General features: G+C 33.9%; 1 protein-coding gene and 1 long non-coding RNA gene across 24 annotated transcripts in view; both read left to right on the top strand.

Moving 5' to 3' along the window:
* ubn1 (ubinuclein 1) overlaps positions 1 to 20,499 on the top strand; it is a 192,149-nt gene that overhangs the window by 72,002 nt on the left and 99,648 nt on the right. For both annotated transcript variants that reach the window (NM_001446735.1, NM_001446736.1), the window contains exon 2: positions 163 to 265. The gene's annotated coding sequence lies outside the window, so the exon portion shown is untranslated. The remainder of the gene's footprint in view (positions 1 to 162; positions 266 to 20,499) is intronic.
* Positions 1 to 20,499, top strand: part of LOC147846685 (uncharacterized) — a 165,456-nt gene that overhangs the window by 72,248 nt on the left and 72,709 nt on the right. For all 22 annotated transcript variants that reach the window (XR_015476212.1, XR_015476221.1, XR_015476210.1 and 19 more), the window contains one exon: positions 163 to 265. This is a non-coding gene — a long non-coding RNA (uncharacterized LOC147846685). The remainder of the gene's footprint in view (positions 1 to 162; positions 266 to 20,499) is intronic.

Genomic DNA, 20,499 nt, shown 5'->3' with positions numbered 1-20,499 from the left:
ATTAACCCATAATAATTTTAAATCATATATTAAATGTTTCTGTATTTTTTTCATATTTTAGTGCTTGCAATAAAACGTGCTTAAAGTAATAAGTGAAAATGTATTCAGTGTAAATGAGGGAAAGCTACACTCATGTTTCTTTTTTTCTCTTCGTTTATTCAGTGAATGGAGGAAAAGAGAGAGTGATTGATTAGTCAGAGCTGTCAGACTATCAGTCGAGTGGAACTCGCAAATCTCCGGTCGCTCGCTCGCTCTCTCTCTCTGTGTAAGTACATTTTTGTTGTTTGTGTGTGCATTTGACTGCGTTTGATCATGTAATCCATGAAGAATCGTCCCTTCCTCTTCCTCTAATGATCAAAGCACAAGCTGTCACCCTTCAAACACCTTCTGACCCCCTGAACACCCTGAAAACACACACTGACACTGAAACTGTTTTCTCCATTTTTTTCCCACACATTTACATAGCAAATCATTTCAAAAGTTTTTGTGTCAACTATACTGTGTGCAAAAGATGTAGTGTAAAAAGGGGAACTAGATATGATTGATTCATTCAAGCAATTATAAAAGCTACAGATTAGGCATGGGACGACAACCAGTTTCAATGTTTACCATGGTTTGGAAAAGTTAAGGTTTTAAAACTGACAAAATGTTTTGTTTTATCGTTGGTTTTGTATTTCTTTTGTTTTTGTTTTTTGTTTGTTTGTTTGTTTTTGCTTGTTTTTTTTAGGGCAATAGTATCCTGCTGAAAAATAGCCTCCACATCTAAAGCTGCGGTTCCAAAATATATATACATATAAACATATATACATATAAACATTTGTATTAAATATATTGTGTTCAATGGGGGAAAAGTTGTTGTTTTATTACCCAGACTATCTAGATCTATGTAAAAAGAACATATTTTGTGAAGTTTAATATCTTAAACTAATTTCAAGAGGACTACGTGCTCATGATTAACCCAGCTGGCTCATATTAACGAATCACAATCCTCTAATCAAATGATCCCAAGTTCTTATATATATATATATATATATATATATATATATATATATATATATATATATATATATATATATATATATATCTTCTTTTTCAATTTACAACTATCTTCGTCTTGAAGAAACCCCCCTCCTCCCCCTTCTTCCACCTTTATCCAGAATAGGTGGCTCGGCGGCCCAGCAACCAGCAGGAATTTCTATGGCTACTTACTTGAGCATCTGGTGTTTCTGCGTGAAGCTGGCAAGTTTTCTTAGGGTTTCCTGTTTTCTCTCAAATACACTCTGCATTATAGATGACTTAAACCTAAGTCTCTTTTACTAGTCGTCTCGCTCTCAGGAAGTTTACCTAAGCCTTAGCTGCGGGGGAGTTTGAGATCGCTCTGAGCTTTTTACAGCATACTCAGATACACTAGCATTCAAAGCCTTAGAGAGTTTTTAAAACAAATTATTAGTAATATTCAACAATTAGTAGCGATAGAAAAGACTTTTATATTGTTATAAAATATTTATACTTCAAATAAAAGCTGTTCTTTTTAACTGTTCAGTTGACCAACATATGCAACATCTGATCTTACATTTTAGTGATGCGCTAATATAAAATAATATTTTTATCTTGAACACGACTACTCTGTAAAAAAGTGAAAATAAGTAAATAATGAAATAAATTAGTTTAAATTATAATTTTGTAAAAAATAAAGTTACTTTGACTTCACGAAAAAGAATTAAGGTAACTTATCAGCTGATTATATAAAGCAGAAATCAAACCTAATTATTTATGAATTAATTATTTATATTTTTTGTGTTAACTTAACTCTAATGCCAGAAGCAGTACCAAACCATTTGAGTAGCTATACAGTTGTTTGTACTGTGTTGTTTTATTAACTGAACCCCTGAACTAACTAAATACTGATTTGATAACTGAACTTAAAATGTTTAAATTAGTACTACTCAAAATATCTGACGATATCATTTTAATGATCTTGGTGCAAAGTCTAAAGCACATTGTGCAAAAGTTTTAAGGGAGTGTCCCAATCCACTTTTGTTATTTTAAGGATGGAAAAATATGGTTTGCACCCTAGCGCATGGTTTAACAGGGTTGTGCTTATTCTCTTAATGAGTTATGGGTGTGTTTTGAGCATAACGTGCATTAAACCAATAAGAGTCTCATCTCCCATTCCCTTTAAGAGTTAGTTGCGTCACGCCATGGCGCATTTGCTATTTACATGGTGACTTTGTTAGTGGAAAAACTGAACGCTTCACTAGAGAAAAAACAGGTAAACAGACCATCTGCAGGGCAAGGATAAACAACAAGCCTCCTTCATTGGGCGTCTTTACTTTCTCTTTACTTTACTTTTACTCTTTACTTTATTCCTTTACTTTCGTATATAAGGAAATGGTGTTGTACATACTTCACTGAAGACATCCATTAGCCTACATATTTAATTTTGTTTGTTAAGTGCAAAGATTTGTTTCAAGACTATGTCTAAATTCAGTTCTAATTTTCAGCAAACAAATAAATGAGCAATAATAACGAAGTGTGGTCAAACAACAGTTACTGTATATCCAAACACACATCATATTCTCAGGCCCCATATGGGGATGCAAACGTCTCCAAAACCTGACAGGTGGACAAATCTAAAATTGTTTCAATAAAACAAATATAAATAAGCATAAACAGTGCTAAATAAAAATGCTAATTGTCATGAATAAACTAAAAAATTCCCCCGAACATGAAGAAGGCATAGGGCTAGTGTTTTTTTTAATATTAATTCATTCATTCATTTTTTTTCAGCTTAGTCCCTTTATTAATCTGGGGTCGCTACAGTGGAATGAAAATGCAGCTGAATTAAATGGGCTGAATTGAAACAAACAAAAATAAATTTAGTAATGTTCAACATAATTTGTTTGTTTAAATTCAGCCCATATGTATAGTTTGCGGCCACTTACCTTTAAAAAATTGCTGTGAGGCGAATGTGCTGCTCACTGCGCCACCGCATCGCCCAGTTTTTTATATCTTTGTAGTAAATAATAATTTTTGTAACATTTTAATTTATTATTTTTTTCATATGTAATGATATTTGTGTATTGCTGTACATCCTGTATGTATTAAGGGTCAATGGTGTGGTCTATTTTAGTTTCTCAGAATAGCAACTCGCCAACAATGCGCCTTAACACACCTCCTTTATAGACCGGCACACCCATGATTCCACAACATAGGGTATTTGCTATTTAAACAACATGGCGCAAAATGTAAAAGTTAGGGTTAGACTGGTCTGAAAATATCAACAAATCATGCAAAACACGTCTTGCGCCTTATTGCGCCAGGTGTATGATAAGGCTCTTACAGTTGACTTAATTTATCGGATTTACAATGTTTTTTTAGATTAAGTGCATTTTCAGATTACCTGACCAAACCATGCAAAAAAAAAAAAAACGTTAAAAGGTTTGCTTGCACTAATGCGCACTTTTTCAATTGAATTAAACATAAGGGTCTGTCAAATCTGAATATGTTGACACTTTTCCAAGGGTTTTTATGATAATCTAACATGCTCTTTCCAATCAGCACACGTTGACCTTCAAATCTAATTAAACCAGAGCGTTATTTAGTGGCAGGGGTTGAGTTTTTATGCATATAAATGATTCTTTAACCTGTGCGTACATCCAAAGAAGTCCGCTCTCTGCATCATAACAGGGTTGACCACGCAGCTAAAGTGGTCTAATATGTTACTTATTGGAGTCCCTCTCGTTTTTGGCTGTGAAATGAAATGTCTTAATGGATGTTTTGTGGGGAGGGGAAGCTTTTAAAAGAGGGTCGTTTGCATTCATATACACACTGAAAAGCCATTACAGGAGAAACACACTCGCACAGGTTGGCGTCTGCTCTGTCAGGGCAGTTTTAATGGTGTAAAGCATTCAATTAGGCTCATTTACCTTGTCAAAAGAGTGTTCAACTAGAACCCTAGTTAAAAGAATAGTTTACCCACAAATGAAAATTTTCTCGGAAGCCTGCATGTCTTTGTAAAACCATTGTTTGTTCTTTAGTGAGATAGAAGAAAGATATTTTGAAGAATGTTCATGCTGTACAATTGCTGTTGTTGCAGGAGTTGAATTTTCTTTAAATGTTTATGTTTGTAAGGCCCTATTATTTCTGCAAAGTAGAAAAAATTCAGATGTAGAATGCACTTCTCAAAATAATATCAGTAATAATAATCGTAATTAGTGAGATGATTTCAATTAATTGGACATATTTGTAATGACAATGTTTTATTTATAAGATCAAAGTAGAGGCCATAGAAATCTTAATGTTATTTACAAATGTTTTCTTAATTAAAAACATTTAAATTACCTGAACTAACAAACACTGAATGGTTGAAATATATCAACAAACATTAACGAAGATAAATAAACACTGTAACAAAATTGCTATTTGTTTATTGATTATTGATTATTTAACACATTAACTAAGATTCTCTAATGTTAGATTATTGTAAAATATTGCTAGATTTTACAAATATAATTGTTTCCTGTTAGTACTAGCTTAAAAAAATAGAATGTAAGCCTTTGAGTTTCTTTTTTTGTTGAACACAAAATAAACTATTTTCAAAAAATTTTGGAAACCTATAACGATTGACTTCTACTGTGCATCCGTAAAGTATTCATAGCGCTTCACTTTTTCCACATTTTTTTATGTGACAGCCTTATTCCAAAATAATATTAAATTCATTAGGATTAAATTAATTTTTCTCCTCAAAATTCTACACACAATTCCCCATAAAGACAATGTGAAAAGATTTTTTTAATTGTTGCAAATTTATTACAAATAAAAAAGCTGAAAAATTACATGTACATCATTAATTGCAGCCTTTGCCGTGAGGCTCTTAATTGAGCTCTGGTACATTCTGTTTCCACTGATCATTCTTAAGATGTTTCAGCAGATAATTTGGAGTTCACCTGTGGTAAAGTCAGTTCACTGGGCATCAATTGATAAGGCATACACCTGTCTATATAAGGTCCCAGGGTTGACAGTGCATGTCAAAGCACAAACCAAGTATGGAGACAAAGGTATTGTCTGTAGACGTCTGAGACAGGATTGTCTTAAGGCACAAGGCTGGGGAAGGTTACAGAAAAACTTCTGCTCTGAAAGTTCCAATGAGCACAGTGGCCTCCATCATTCCTAAGTGGAAGATGTTTGGAACCACCAGGACTCTTCCTAGACCTGGCCGGCCATCTAAGCTGAGTGATCGGGGGAGAACAGCCTTAGTCAGGGAGGTGATCAAAACCCAATTGTCACTCTATCTGAGCTCAAGCATTCTTCTGTGGAGAGAGGAGACCCTTATAGAAGGACAACCATCTGTGCAGCAATCCACCAATCAGGCCTGTATGGTAGAGTGGCCTGACGGAAGCCACTCACCGCCTGGAATTTGCCAAAAGGCATCTTAAGGACTCTCAGACCATAAGAAACAAAATTCTCTGGTCTGATGAGACTAAAATTGAACTCTTTAGAGTGAACATTTGGAGAAAACCAGGCACGGCTCATCACCAAGCTAATACCATCCCTACAGTGAAGCATCAGGCTCTGGGAATGTTTTTCAGCAGCAGGAGCTGGAAGACTAGTCAGGATAGAGGGAAAGATGAATGCAGCAATGTACAGAGACATCCTGAATGAAAACCTGCTTCAGATTGTTCTTGACCTCAGACTGGGGCGACGGTTCATCTTCCAGCAGGACAATGACCCAAAGCAAACTCCCAGAATATCAATAGAGTGGCTTCACAGCAACTCGGTGTATGTCCTTGAGTGGCCCAGCCAGAGCCCAGACCTACAGTAAATCCTATTGATCATCTCTGGAGAGACCTGAAAATGGCTGTAAACCGTTGCTTCCCATCCAACCTGACAGAGCTTGAGAGGTACTGCAAAGAGGAATAGGCAAAAATTGCCAAAGACAGGTGTGCCAAGCTTGTGGCATCATATTCAAAAAGACTTGAGGCTGTAATTGCTGCCAAAGGTGCAGTATTGAGCAAAGGCTGTGAATACTGATGTACATTTGATTTTTTTTCCAGGTTTTTTATTTTTAATAAATTTGCAACAATTTCAAAATAATCTTTTTTCACATTGTCATTATGTGGTATTGTGTGTAGAATTTTGAGGAAATTTAATCCACGTTGGAATAAGGCTGTAACATAAAAAATGTGGAAAAACCAAAGAGCTATGAATATCTTCCTGATGCCCTGTATATTAGGAAAAATTATGGAAGTCAATGGTTACTGGTTTCCAACTTTTTTCAAAATAGCTTCCCATTTGTTCAACATAAATATAAGCTCAAACTGGTTTGTGACATGAAGGGAGAGTAAATGATGACAAAATATTTAGTTTTGGGTGAACTGTCCCTTTAGGCTGTAAAATTATTGCTCTTGTGCAGTTGCTAATGTAGTTAACTGATGTTAAAAAACACAACTTGCCTTGTTCAGTTTTTATTTGATGATAATAACGGTCAGGGCTGCTTTAGGTTAAAGGAAACATCTTGTCCATGTGTTTATTTGCTATTTTCTTAGTTTCATGCATGACAAAAGAGGCTTTGAGTTTTCAGAGGACCACCTAAAGTATCTTTCTGCTTTTTGCTCGCTCTCACTCTTCCGCATAGGTGAAAATGTATTATCCAGCGGAGGAATAATTTATTTGACATCTCTGGCCCCTTGGTCCCATCCTCCTCTTTTCCTCTTCCGACTGATCTCTCACTCTCAGGTTCATCCCTCGCCCATGTTTCCCAGTCCAAAAACAATTAGTTTGTAAAGTCGAGGGGGTTGCAGCTTCAGGTCTTTGCGGTTGTGTGAGTTTGTGTGCACGGTTGATGGGATGAGAGACGCTGCAGTCTTCATTCCCACCCGGGTCGCTTCCGTCCAGACCAGACCCTTTGACCTTTCAATGGCATCACAGGGTGAGGAGTCAAAAAGTCATGAAAAATATCCGGTTGCCAAAGACATTTGTCTGTACGTGTGTACATGAAGATCTAACATCTGGTATTGTTCTTTGATTTCTTCCTTTGCTTTTATGGTACAATTTAATAAAACAAATAAGTGCACTATGGTAGTTTTATGATTTTCTTATGAATAAAATAAATGCTATAAATATGAATTTCTGTGTCATAATGTACAGCAAAGTACAATAGTGTTACCATGCTTATCAGCAGTTCAAGTTTAGTGTAGTACTAAATTTGATGTAGCATATACTGTAATACTTGTTAGCACTGTTACCTCACAGCAAGAAGGTCGCTGGTTAAAGTACCGGCTGGGCCAGTTGGCATTTCTGTTTAGTTTGCTTGTTCTCCCAGTGTTAGCGTGAGTTTCCTGCGGGTGCTCCGGTTTCCCCCACATTCCAAAGACATGCGCTATAGTTGAATTGGGAAAACAATTGGCCATAGCGTATGAGTACGTGTGAATGAGAGTGTATGGGTGTTTCCCAGTACTGGGTTGCGGCTGGAAGGACATCCGCTGTGTAAAACATATGCTGGAATAGTTGACGTTTAATTCTGCTGTGCAACCTCTGATAAATAAGGGACTAAGCTGAAGGAAAATTAATTAATATAACACTTTTTAGACTTTTTGACAAGAAAATTGATTAAATGAATATGGAAATACATTTTTTCCTGGTACCTGTGCTAAATGAATTTACAAACCATAATAATGCTAAATACCATTGTTTTACCACCATTATATGCAATCAATACAGAGGTACTGTCAAATGTACGTTGGTATTAAATCTGATGTTTCATATACAGTAGTATTTTTTTGGGCTTTTTGTCCAGAAAATGGACAAAATGAATATGGAAATTTTTTTTCATACAAGTACAATACATGCAGTACTAAATTAATTTACAAACCATAATGAAACTAAATACCATGGTTTTACCACTGTTATATGTAAGCAATAAAGTGGAACTGTGAAATTTACCATGGTACTAAATCTGATTACTGATCTGACTTAATACTTTTTGGACTTTTTGTCCAGAAAATTAACTAAATGAATATAGTCATATAAAGTTTTCTTGGAAATAGACCAAAATACAGTGCTAAATGAATTTACAAACTATAATAAAACTAAATGCTATAGTTTTACCACCATTAGATGCAAACAACACAGACAGGAAGAAAAAGTAATTCCTTAAAAAAGAGAGTAAACTTGTTGCCTCATAATTATTAAGTTAACAAACGATTTGCATAATTATAGATTTAAGTTAAGTTAATGGGTTTAATGACTTTTTAAAGTAAAATCACATTAAGTATACAATTGCTTTTTACAGAGCAGTGGGGACATTTAAGTATACAGTACAGTACAAACACTCATTTACAGTACCAGGATTATACTGTACATATTAGCGTCAAAGCACTTAGGTTTTTTTGTGTAAAATATGTAAATACAAAGTTTTTGGACAGTATTTTCATGGTTTTCTTGGAAAGATATTAGAGTACCATAAAATACCATGGTATATCAATGTCAGTTGAAGAACATACACTAAATTATCACCCTTGAGTGCAAGCAATGCAAATATTACAGTTGTATTTTGAAGTATACTATGGTAATAACTCATGTAGCATGTTATATAGATAGCAGTACCAAAGTGCTCATTAGGATTTACCATGATTGCTTTCTAATTACTGTTTATGTTTCATTAATTTTTTTTATTTCAGTTTTATTCATTTAATTTATTTCTACTTTGAGATTTTAGGGCTTCGGTAAAGCTAGTAGGCGAGTTTGAGTTTTAGTGTTGCCCTATTACAGCTCTATTTCAATTAACAAAAATGTTTTAATAGTTTTATGTCCCTGCTTTTCCTTGGATTGGCATATATGTAACACTGAATTATCTGGTTATCAAAAAATAATATAGTACACACTGTTAATAATTTCCTGTAGAATCTACAGTAACTTACTGGCAGCAGTTCACAAATAACTTACTGTAAATCAATTACAGCGCAAATACCGTATTTAAATTTAGAGCACCATTTGCTGTTTATGCATTAAAAGCATTGTTCATCTGTACTGTAAAATATACAGTAATGTTCACAATGCAAGTTTAAAATACAGTAAAATAATACATAACTGTCCTACAGTAAAATACAGTTAATATTACAGTTAAATACTGTGTAGTTTAAAATGTAAACGGTGCACATTTGCATGCCATATTACCATCTAATATCATATTTCAGGTCAAGTACAGTATATTTAGTAATAAAATCTAAATAATTTTTTTCCCTCACTGCTCACACATCATTGTCTTCATCAGGGTGACTTTTAGCCTCATTAAGATGCAGGTGTTTGATCATTACCCATGCTTAAAGAACCAGCTGTTGCTATTGTACAGATTTAGGCCTGTGCACATATAGTCATCACTCATCATTCGCTTTATTTAGATGCATAATTAGATCCATACTGTACGACAATCTGAGAAAGGCTTTCGAGTAAATGTCACTCTGACATTGCCGTGATTGTAATATATATTAAGAAATCATCAAAGTACACACATCACCTGTCCAAATGAATATAGCACAGTCACGCATGCTGCGAGCACAATCCTCCACCTCGTCGAGATAATGCCATCACCGAATGTGAGACAAGTGTACGAAATTTCAATTAGAAAAATGCAATTAAAATGACGGAATTAAACCCTGCTAATTACTCCTCCCCCCCTTAACGAAGAGCTCTGATTAATTATGCTCTTTTAATTTGCATTCCATGTGGAACTAATTGACATGAATTGGTTTTAATTATTGAGAGGGTGTTTTTTCAACGCCAGCAGTTTGAAAATTTATCTGACACGCTCACCGTGGGAGTTAGCGCATCTTCTCCAATGCAACAGAAAGCTGTACTTCCTACACGTGCATCTGCGAGGGAGAGTTTTTCTTCACGTGGGTAACAGAAATTAACCTTATTGCGTATATTTTTTCACCAACTTCATTTACAGTACTTTTTTTTATCATGCTTGATAGGTTTCATTGTGCTGATGTTGAAAGTGTGTGATTTTAATTTTCACCTGTTCCTATATGCACACACTCATATTCACCCTGATCACTTGAATAAGATTGCATCACTTACACTTATCTCTGAAAAGTCTTCGCTTCAGAAGCCACATTTGCCGACATTTAGTCTTTATAAAAAGGCTGTTTACATCTGCTGTCAAGATGCATTTTGATCAATCAGATCATAAATAGATAATTGAAACACCTTTCTGTTCACACATCTAGCTGTTGCCTCATTTTTTTGTCCATTTTCCAGATTTATTTAATTTTTTCAGAAGTGTGGGGCTCAATGGCTAGCACTATCGCCTCACATCAAGACAGCTGGTTCTAGTCCCGGCTGGGCCAGTTGGTGTTTCTGTGTGGAGTCTGCATGTTCTCCCCATGTTGACATGGGTTCCCTCCAGGTGCTCCGGTTTTCCTTACAGTCCAAAGACATGTGGTATAAGTGAATTGGGTAAACAAAGTTGGCAGTTCATTCCGCTGTGGAACCCCCTGATAAATAAGGGACTAAGGACACAATGAATGAATGACAGACTATGTGTCACAATTAAGCAATTTACATTTACATTTAGTCATTTAGCTGATGCTTTTATCCAAAGCGACATACAAATGAGGAAAAGGAAGCAATTTACAAAACTATAAGAGCAACAATGAATAAGTTTCAGGCAAGTTTCAGGTGTGTTAAGTCTAAGTAGGAAAGCATTAGTAAATATTTTTTTCTCTTTTTTTGTGTAGTTAGTGGAGGAGTCAGAGAGGGAGTTGCATATTAGTAAGGAAAGTGGAGACTAAATAGTTGAGTTTTTAGTCATTTTTTGAAGACAGCGAGTGACTCTGGCATTCTGATGCCGTTAGGGAGTTCATTCCACCAACTAGGCAGATTGAGCGTGAGCGAGCGTTCAGGAAAGCGTTCTCTTCCCTCTTTGGGATGGAACCACGAGACGACGGTTATTCACAAAAGGCAAGTTTCTGGAGGGCCGATAAATCTGCAGAAGTGAGAGCAGATAAGAAGGGGCGCGGCCAGAAATTGCTTTGTAAGCAAACATCAGAGCTTTGAATTTGATGCGAGCAGCAACTGGCAGCCAGTGCAAACGAATGAGTAGCGGAGTGACATGTGCTCTTTTAGGTTCATTGAAGACCACTCGTGCTGCTGCATTCTAAAGCATCTGAAGAGATTTGATAGAGTTAGCTGGGAGCCCGGCTAGTAGACAGTTGCAATGCTTGCAATTGTCATGCGCATCTTGTCAGGGAAGCACTGTTGTGTGATTGGTACAGAGCAAATTTTCAGTTTTTACACTAAATTCATGTACAATCAACTCCAAGTAGTGTAGACCAGTTATTTTTAACTTGGCATAGTGTAAATACGATGAGTTTATACAGGGTGTCTGAGTTTTAAAGTACTAATAGTTGATAAGTCAATTATGAGAAAATTAAGGTCCTTAAAAGTTATTAAAAGTCTTAATTGCGTTTTTACGAGGTCTTAAATTTTGTTCAAGCGTTGTCTAAAGTGTTTGACTCCAAAAAAGCATAAATATATTTATTTAAAGGTAATGTATGCTCTCCACATCTGTTTGTCTGCTGTTGCATGGTTGTGCTCTATTGATTTATTTAACTACAACTGTTTATTAAAAACTGTTTATTTAGTTAAAAGGTTTGATACTGATTAGAACTTGAAGTGGCAATGAGGCCTTAAAATATTCTGAGAAAGTCTTAAAAAGGTGTTAAAATTACCTTTAGGATTCCTGCATATACCCGTTTATAGTGTTGTACAAGAAACTTTCTTAAGAGTGTTATTTTAATTTTGAAATGATTAGGACGTTTCATTCTTAGTTGATTTAAAACCTCTTAAAGTTGAAATAGCACCGCTAATTTTGCAGTGTAGTAATTATCCTGTAGTAAATCTTGTGAAATATCCTCAATGAAGAATACCAAGAGATCCCTATGGTGTTGTATTATAAACACAAGATTTAATTCTTTTCATTGTTTCAGGATGACTAATAATCACTTGACAACTAGAATTTATTTTAAACACTCGACTGAAGCTATGGAGTGAATATGGAGTAAAAACATAGTACGCCTTTTGTGGCTCTTCAACCACTTAAAGTCCAAGTGATATACGAAATTACAAAGTTTATTTTGCTAGCACACATTGTTACACTAAAAAATTGGCTAGCAATTTTGCTTGCCAGTTAGACTAAATTTAAAAGCACATTGTAAATAAATAATTACAATTGTGTTGTTTTTTTACATTACAATTGTAATTATTAATTTACATTTTTCTTTTTTTTACAGTGTATACTAACGGTAAATTGTAAATCCACTGAAAAAAAAGATTTGTTTTGGTAATCAGCAAGCACAGGACGTCAACATTATGTCACATCGACATTGTACCCCAATGTCATAGTGACGTGCACTTTGTTTGGAAATGACAATTAGGTTGACATCAGAAGCCAACCTCAGGCCAGTTTCAATGTCCAACGTTCAACCTAAAATCAACCAAATATCAATGTCTAATGATGTTACAGCTTGACGTTGTATGGACGTTACCACTATGATGTCTATCAGATGTTGGATTTTGGCTGTCATACCTGATGAATAAATGTCAGTATTCGACGTCAATATGACATTGGTTTAAGATGTTGGTACAACGTTGGATTTTGGTTCTTTTCAAACACAAAAATCAACCAAATACTAATGTCGGTATGGGATGTTAAAATAACATTGTCCTGCTTACAAGAGATTGAATTTTGTTCACCTGACATCACGACCTAAATCTAACCTTATATTAACGTCTCATGACATTGTGTGCCTGCTGGGATTATATCAAAGTCTGACCATTTACTTCCGCCTTTGGAGTGGTGGTCCTTCTGTTGGTGCAACCTGAGGGCTTCTATTGCAACTGCATATTAATATGCTTAACCTTGCTCCTCTTACCATTAGTTTGCTATAAGGGTGTTCAAAAGAAAGCCTTGCTTCTTACTCACTATTTAATTTTAGTTGTAAGTACGTCACCATACTGAAAGTCTCAGCAACTTCCATTTCACGTGGACTTTAAACATTTACCTTCTGAACACAGTCTGATCACATGCATTTCCACTAGTGCTTGAAAGTTGACAAACTCAACATGTTTTACACCCCATTTACACCTTTAATTAGTGTCAAACACTTGTGATCAGATCAACAAAATGCATAAACAAGGCCTGTGAGAAAGCAACAGACTGAGAAGCGATGAGTCTTTATATTCTACCGAGAGGCTGGTTATCTTTTGTTCCTTCCATGTAATGCACAGCACCAGCGCGGTCTCGCTCCTCTGATAATCTTGTTAAGAGTGTAAAGGGTCTAGCTCTCTCTGTCAAAGTTCATAGGTCATATAAATAGTTGTTCTCTGTTGATTGAAAAGAAAAGGTTCCCATGAGCCTTATCAAGTGCAGGAGGAAGAGAGAGTGCGAAAGACGCGGCGAGAATGCATGAGGGAGACGAAAGCTAAACACATTCACAGAGGTTCATTAGTACTTTAGGTGAAAACCGGATGAGACAGAGATGTAATGTAATGAAAGTGACATTTTCAGTTGACCCTTTTTTATAAAGCAGCTTGAGTTTGAGCAGCTTGAGGAAACCTTCATTGTAGTTTTGAGATCACAGCATTATGGTCCTTTAGAGATTAATAAAGTTACTGATATTAAATTAAAGGTTTGGGATATCAGTGCAGGGTGACGGAGTGGTACTAAAATGGTCACAAAAATACAAATTGGGATCATAATTTAAAATGTACCCACCGTTTAAGACTGGTTAGCGTTATGTGGATAGAATTTCTGTTTCTTTCTATCTAAGGGAGACTATTCAATTCTTTATTCTCAGAAATAAAGGTACAAAAGCTGTCACTGGGGTGGTACTTTTTTAAAAGGTACACTTTGGTACCTTAAAGTCCCACATTTGTACTTTCAAAGTACGTATAAGTACCTGAAAAGTACAAAAAATGTACCCTGTGGAACTTTTAGGGTATCAGTGTGGAGATTTTAAGTACAAAAGTGTACCTTTTAGGTACAAAAGTGCACCTTTTAAAAAGGTTCCACCCCAGTAACAGCTGTTGTACCTTTATTTCTGAGAGTGTATGTATTTGAAAGTAATTTAAAATATATTGAAAAAGCATAGTAAAGTGAAGTGTCTAATGTTTCAAATTACTCATTACACTGAAATACTGGTAAACTCGTCATTCGGTGAAACAAATACTTTCATGTAAAAATTAAACTACATATTCTGAAATATACTATGAAAAATAAAAACAAAACAAGGCCATGAAATACCATACAAAACTGTATTAGATTTGAAACAATTAAAAATGTGTTGTTGACAAATGGGTAAATCCTAATAGTCTGAAGCATTTGTGAAAAGTATATAAATTACGAATATAAATCTTACAAAAATGGATGAATTAGCATAATTTTAATAAATTTACTGTTAATGAATTGCAATTAGTTACCAGTTTGAGGTTGCACAGTGATTCTGAAATAGAATCTTGTAATATGTTGTGAAATTATAAACATGTCAAGATAGAACAAGTCAATGGTTACCGGTGACTAACATTGTTCAAAATAACTTCTTTTGTGTTCAAAAAAAAAAAAAAAAAAAAACTCATAAAGGTATGGAACCACTTGAGGGTGACTAAACAGTGAGTAAATTTAGATTTTTGTATGAACTGTCTTTGTAATCTTTCAGATTGTTAGTATCTGGGCAGGAAATGTTCCAGTTGACATGGTATGATTTAAGAGCAAGCTTAAGATGCTAATTCATTTTTTTCTTTTTGCGGACTTCAGCAAATGATCCAGTAGTTGTTGCTCACTCACACCCAGATGGCAGGTTGTAAAAAACGATTCCCCTTTGTACTGCCATCATAATAGATCCTGTTAAATAGATAATTATAATACCATATGAGGAAACTCTCCAACACCCAGCTCGTGATGTACAGTAAGAGTGAGCAGATGAAGACATGAAGAAGTGAAGCTATAAATCCAGTCGGATGGTCGGGGAGAGGGAAACTCATCATTATGCCATAATTCCTGCTCTGCTGGGAATGACGCTTCCCATGTTCGAATCTCTACCATCCTCTTCTTTTTTTACCATCCTCGCCTTAGTTACTCATTCAGATGTTTTAACTGTGGAGTCTGAAACCCTCGCTGACATCAAAGACCCTGTTAAACAAAAGGCGTCACGTACTGTAGCTGTTTATTTGATCAAAGATGCGGTAATATCAGTAATGTTATACAACTCATTACTGTAATGCAAAGTTGAAGTATGTGTGTGTCCACTGTCCAGGTGGAAAAAATTGTCTATAGTAAATATAATAGTTAATTTGATTAATACAGTTGTTAAACTACTTTTATTATAGTTATTTGTGTAATACATGCAAAGCAATTCATTTCTGTATTTCAAAGCTGAAGTGTGTGTGTTTGCTTTACAATTTTAGTCTGTATAATTTTAGGGCCCTATATTTTCATAACACATGATGAATAAAATATATTTTTTCTTCTTTTTTTATATTTTTTATATTTTTTAATGTACAATTAAACAACAAAAGACTCAAAAACACTTCACTGATTGTAACTGTAACTGAGTATTAGTCCCTCAGTAATTTTCATAATGTTACTAAGAATTAAATTAATGTATACAAGACTGCTCTGTCATTTTATATGTTATTCTTTTTTTTAGGCCTACACTTTTTTTTTTATCTGTAATATCTTGCTATTTCTTCAATTTAATTCAAGTTTATTTGTATAGCGCTTTTTACAGTAGTTATTGTTTCAAAGCAGCTTTACAATCAAATTAAGTTAAAGTTATCAAATATTTATATATTTAATATGAAATCTTTAAACAAAATGTGTATATAATAATGGGGTTTAAATTTTTTTTTTTAAATAAAATATTTCATTTTAATTAATTTGAAATGACTTTTGTTATTCAAATTATATTTTTACTAATGAAAAAATTCCAGAAAAATGTAAGCATAAAACCCAGTTTAATTCCAGGGGTTCGTTCCTCGTGGTGGCTTACTCAATTAGCTGGATTTGGTTATTGACAACTTGACACGATCCAGCATCGTTTCATTCTTCAAAACTCATCTAAGAGTTTTTGTCAACAGGTCAAGAGCTGTCAACAGCTCAAACCTGCTTAGGGGCAGGCTTAATTCATATAAATAGGATTAGATCAGGTCATTTTATGCAAAGGTGATAATAAAAGTATGTCCTGAATGCTAATATTTTCTTACAGTAGTAACCTATAGATTTCATACACTGGGGAAAATAGTTTAATATTAAAAAAATTACAAAGAGTAATTTTAACAGAGTAATTGTAACAAAGTACAAAACTATGTCATGGGGTTGGTCATCCTGAAGGAGTTCTGAGAGAACGTTTATTAATTTGGACTTTTTAGATACGAACGCAGACTATTTCAAGGTACTGTTTCAGCTTTTGTACAACTTGTGTATGATAATAGACATGCACAATATTATCTTTTTTAAATAATAATTTATGCAGTTATACACATGTTTTCACTGCTACTATGCCGGTGATTTAATGCTTCGCAAAAATTGCAGACATGTTTACCAATATGACAATGCTTTTTGATGCCAAATAAACTTAAACAGCCATTAGTTAAGAAGCATGAATAGGCTTGTAATAAAGAAAATCCTATTTAAATTAAAACTAAATAAAATGTGAATATATGAGTTATTGCATATTATATTTAACAAACCGTTTACTAAGAATGTTATGTAATTTTGCTCACATGTATAACTGAATATTAATCAAATGATGTCATTGTGCTGCTATGCTGTCAGCCAATCGTTTCATTGCTGATCATGATTTTGAGGATCAATAGATCTGTCCTTCACAACACATGCAGTGAGCTCAGATCAGTTCATCTAGACATTTATTACTAATTCGTGATATTGTTTGATGAACAAAATTAGCCAGAGATCAGTTATCAAGATTAAAAGATTCAGGATGTGTCAAATCATCTTTAAGACCCTTTAAGATAGGTATGAAGAATGGACCCCATGTAAAAAAAAATGTCCATAGTAAATATAATTGTTAATTTAAATAATATCATTATACACTGCTGCTATTATTATTATTTTTTAAGTGTGATACACGAAAAGCAAAGTTAAGCTTCTCTCTATTTTTTCCCTACTGACACAAAAATGATTCTTTCCATAACTCAGAACCACAACATAAAATGAATCATGAATCGTATGACCCTTTGCACATGCACATTAAATTTGAAGTGTTCATAAAAAATAAAACATATATCATAGGCCTCTAAAACTGACTGCAAATACAATGGGTCCATTAATATTTAACAATTACATCTTCGCCAACCTTGCAGCAAAATCATCAGTCGCCTCTTTTCAAAATTGCTTAAATGAATCACATTTCACATTAATCTACCTAGTATATTCTTGTCAGAATTATTTACGCCTTTTAGGATGACAAAAAAGTACCAGTGGTCTTTGTTTGTGCGATTGTTTAGAACATCCTTTGCTGTGATCTCATGTGCATTCGCATAAGAGATTATCGGTGTATGTGTTCATGTGCACTTTAAAAGCTGCAGCCGAGTTCCAGCATATGAGCGGAAAAAATTAATTAGACAGCTTAAACACTTCTGATAATGCAGATATATGCGTGTGTGTGTTCAAGTCTGAGCGTGTGTGCATCCAAGCGGCTGTTTGTTAGTTTTCTCTGACCTCCACTTCAGGATTAATATTTAATTAGTTTGCTCAGACTAGGGAGAGGCACTTATTAACCCAATATGTCAATCTGACAGAGAGAGAGAGAGAGAAAGAGAGGAAGATGAGAAAGATTCTGGGCTGCTGCAAAATCACAGGTGGAGTTGTTTACATGATCCACACAAACACCTTGCAAATAGCATTTAATCTTCCCACGAAGTGGAGGTGTGTTTTCAAACGGGGGTCCGTCTGAAGACTGGAATGTTTTGGCAGGTCAATTCTGGTGCAAAAAAGTCTAAATTAGTGTTGTGTTCATTGTAATAGTTTTAAAAGACTTTGGTTTGTCATTCCTGCAGCCTCATCATGAGATTTTTTAAGTAAAAAGTAGATAACAGCGTTCCTGGAGGAAAGTATTTCTCTGAAGTTCCTTGTTTCTTAATTTTTAAGACATATTAAAGTTCTTTTTTGTGCCTCTACTTTGTCTAATAATAATAAATATCGTCAATTGATTATATACTGTACAGAGAAACTTTAGAGCTTTTAAAATCAAAATACAGTGCACAAAGTTTGGTCTTAAGAAAAGCTGACTTCGTGTTGACATTTGGATTGCAAACTTTGGTATCTTGGCCTGAGCAGAGAAAATATTGCAAAAATATGAGGAAAAAAGGCATTTGATCTCTTTAATTGCATTTAATGAAAAACAAGCATATTTGCATAAATAAGAATATTTGCATAAATAAGAATATTTGCAAATTACCTAAAAATGTTTATTTAACATTTAAAGGAATAGGGAAAAATTAATTTGTGTAAAGGTTATTTTATTAATGTATTTATTAACTTTACCAGTACTGGGTTGCGGCTGAAAGAGCATTCGCTGCATAAAAAATTAGCTTGAATAGTTGATGGTTCATTCTGCTGTAGTGACCGATAAAATAAGGGACTAAGCTGAATGAATGGGGACTAAAATGAATGAATGTAACAATTATTTATTCATTTACTAATGACTTCTTAAAAAATAACAGCAACCAATCATGTATGTTTTTCATAATATGTGTTGTGTAGGGCTGGAAATTGATTTAGATGTCCCAATTTGATTTATTTGTGATTTTGCATTGCATGCTCTGAGTTTAATTAGTATATACACACACATAATATATATATATATATATATATATATATATATATATATATATATATATATATATATATATATATATATATATATATATATATTTGTCATTGTATTGTGTGTATATATATATATATATATATATATATATATATATATATATATATACATACACACACATTTCTATTCAGAGTTATCAGATTTGATGTAACTGCATTAATTGTCTTAAATGAACAGAAAATAAATTATTGAAAATAAATTTACAGCCACATACTCGTATTTAAACTCTTTATTTCTCACACACTGTTTCATTAAAACAGAACTCATCTGTTTCAAAAATATTAAGTATTGTCACAGTATGGAAAAAATATCTATTTGTTTATTCTGAGAATGTATACTAAAGCAGCCACTAAGTCATTAATTAAACAAGCAAACATACAAATAAATAAATACATCATTTAATAAATCATTTATTTATTATATTTGCAGTCCTGCTTTTAATATTTGTTTGGGACTACATTTTTTTTAAAAATGACATATGTTGTCTGTTCAAAGTACTTATTTAAAATAAGGCTGAAACCAAACAATTTTTGAGTCTTTTTCAGGACAACTTAATTGTCTCATGTTCAGTCTACTTAAATTTGTAAAAAAATAAATAAGTTTAATTTAATTCCTTCATGTTACCCCCAACACAAATTAATTTTGTGGAACCCAGCATTTTTTAAAGTGATGTTTCAATGTCATAACAAAAAGAGATATAATCCATTTGCAAATATCATTAAACCACATTATTAACAGTCAGGTTTTTAAAGTTATTTATGTTGAAAATAGTAATGATTACATTTTGTAATAAAGTTTAGTATGTGCTGTTTTAGGCATTGATTGTGCACTATAATAAAGGTATGCGAGCTGTCACTGGGGTGGAACCTTTTCAATAGGTACAAATTTGTACCTAAAAGGTCTATAATAATACCTTAAGGGTACATATTAGTACCTTAAAAGTACAAAAGTGTTCCTGTTAAATTCTTTAGGTACTAATATATACTTTTGAGGTACCAATATGGACCCTTTAAGTACAAATGCATACCTTTTGAAAAGGTGCCACCCCAGCTTGTGTACCTTTGTGAGAGTGTAATTAGCTTAAGTATCATTCATGATTTAAAAAGTTGATTCAATTCAAGTTTATTTGTACAGTGCTTTTTTTACAATATGTATTGTTTCAAAGCAGCTTTACAAAAGGTCCACATTATTGCATTACAATCAAATTAGGTAAAAGTTACAATCAAATATTAGAAATTAAATACAGACATAGTTAACCTGCAATTTTAATGGTCCATTAAGAATGGAAGAGTGTGTCCTACAGTTGGTTTGTCAAACCTACTAGCCTTCACTCATGAATCATATTATGCGATGCATTGTCTGTATTCTTCACTAAAAAGATAGGTCTTCAATCTAGTTTTGAACTGAGAAAGCATGTCTGAGTTTCGGACATTATCAGGAAGGCTATTCCAGAGTTTAGGAGCCATAAATGAGAAGACTCGACCTCCTTTAGTAGACTTTGCTTTTCTGGGTACTACCAGAAGCCCTGAGTTTTGAGATCTTAAAGAGTGAGTTGGATTGTAGCAAGACAGAAGGTTGGTTAGAT

This window comes from Danio rerio, chromosome 1, assembly GCF_052040795.2.
Source record: "Danio rerio strain M-AB ecotype USA chromosome 1, GRCz13ab, whole genome shotgun sequence".
In the NCBI taxonomy this organism is placed as follows: domain Eukaryota; kingdom Metazoa; phylum Chordata; class Actinopteri; order Cypriniformes; family Danionidae; genus Danio; species Danio rerio.
This window is presented reverse-complemented; position numbering and strand designations above follow the sequence as displayed.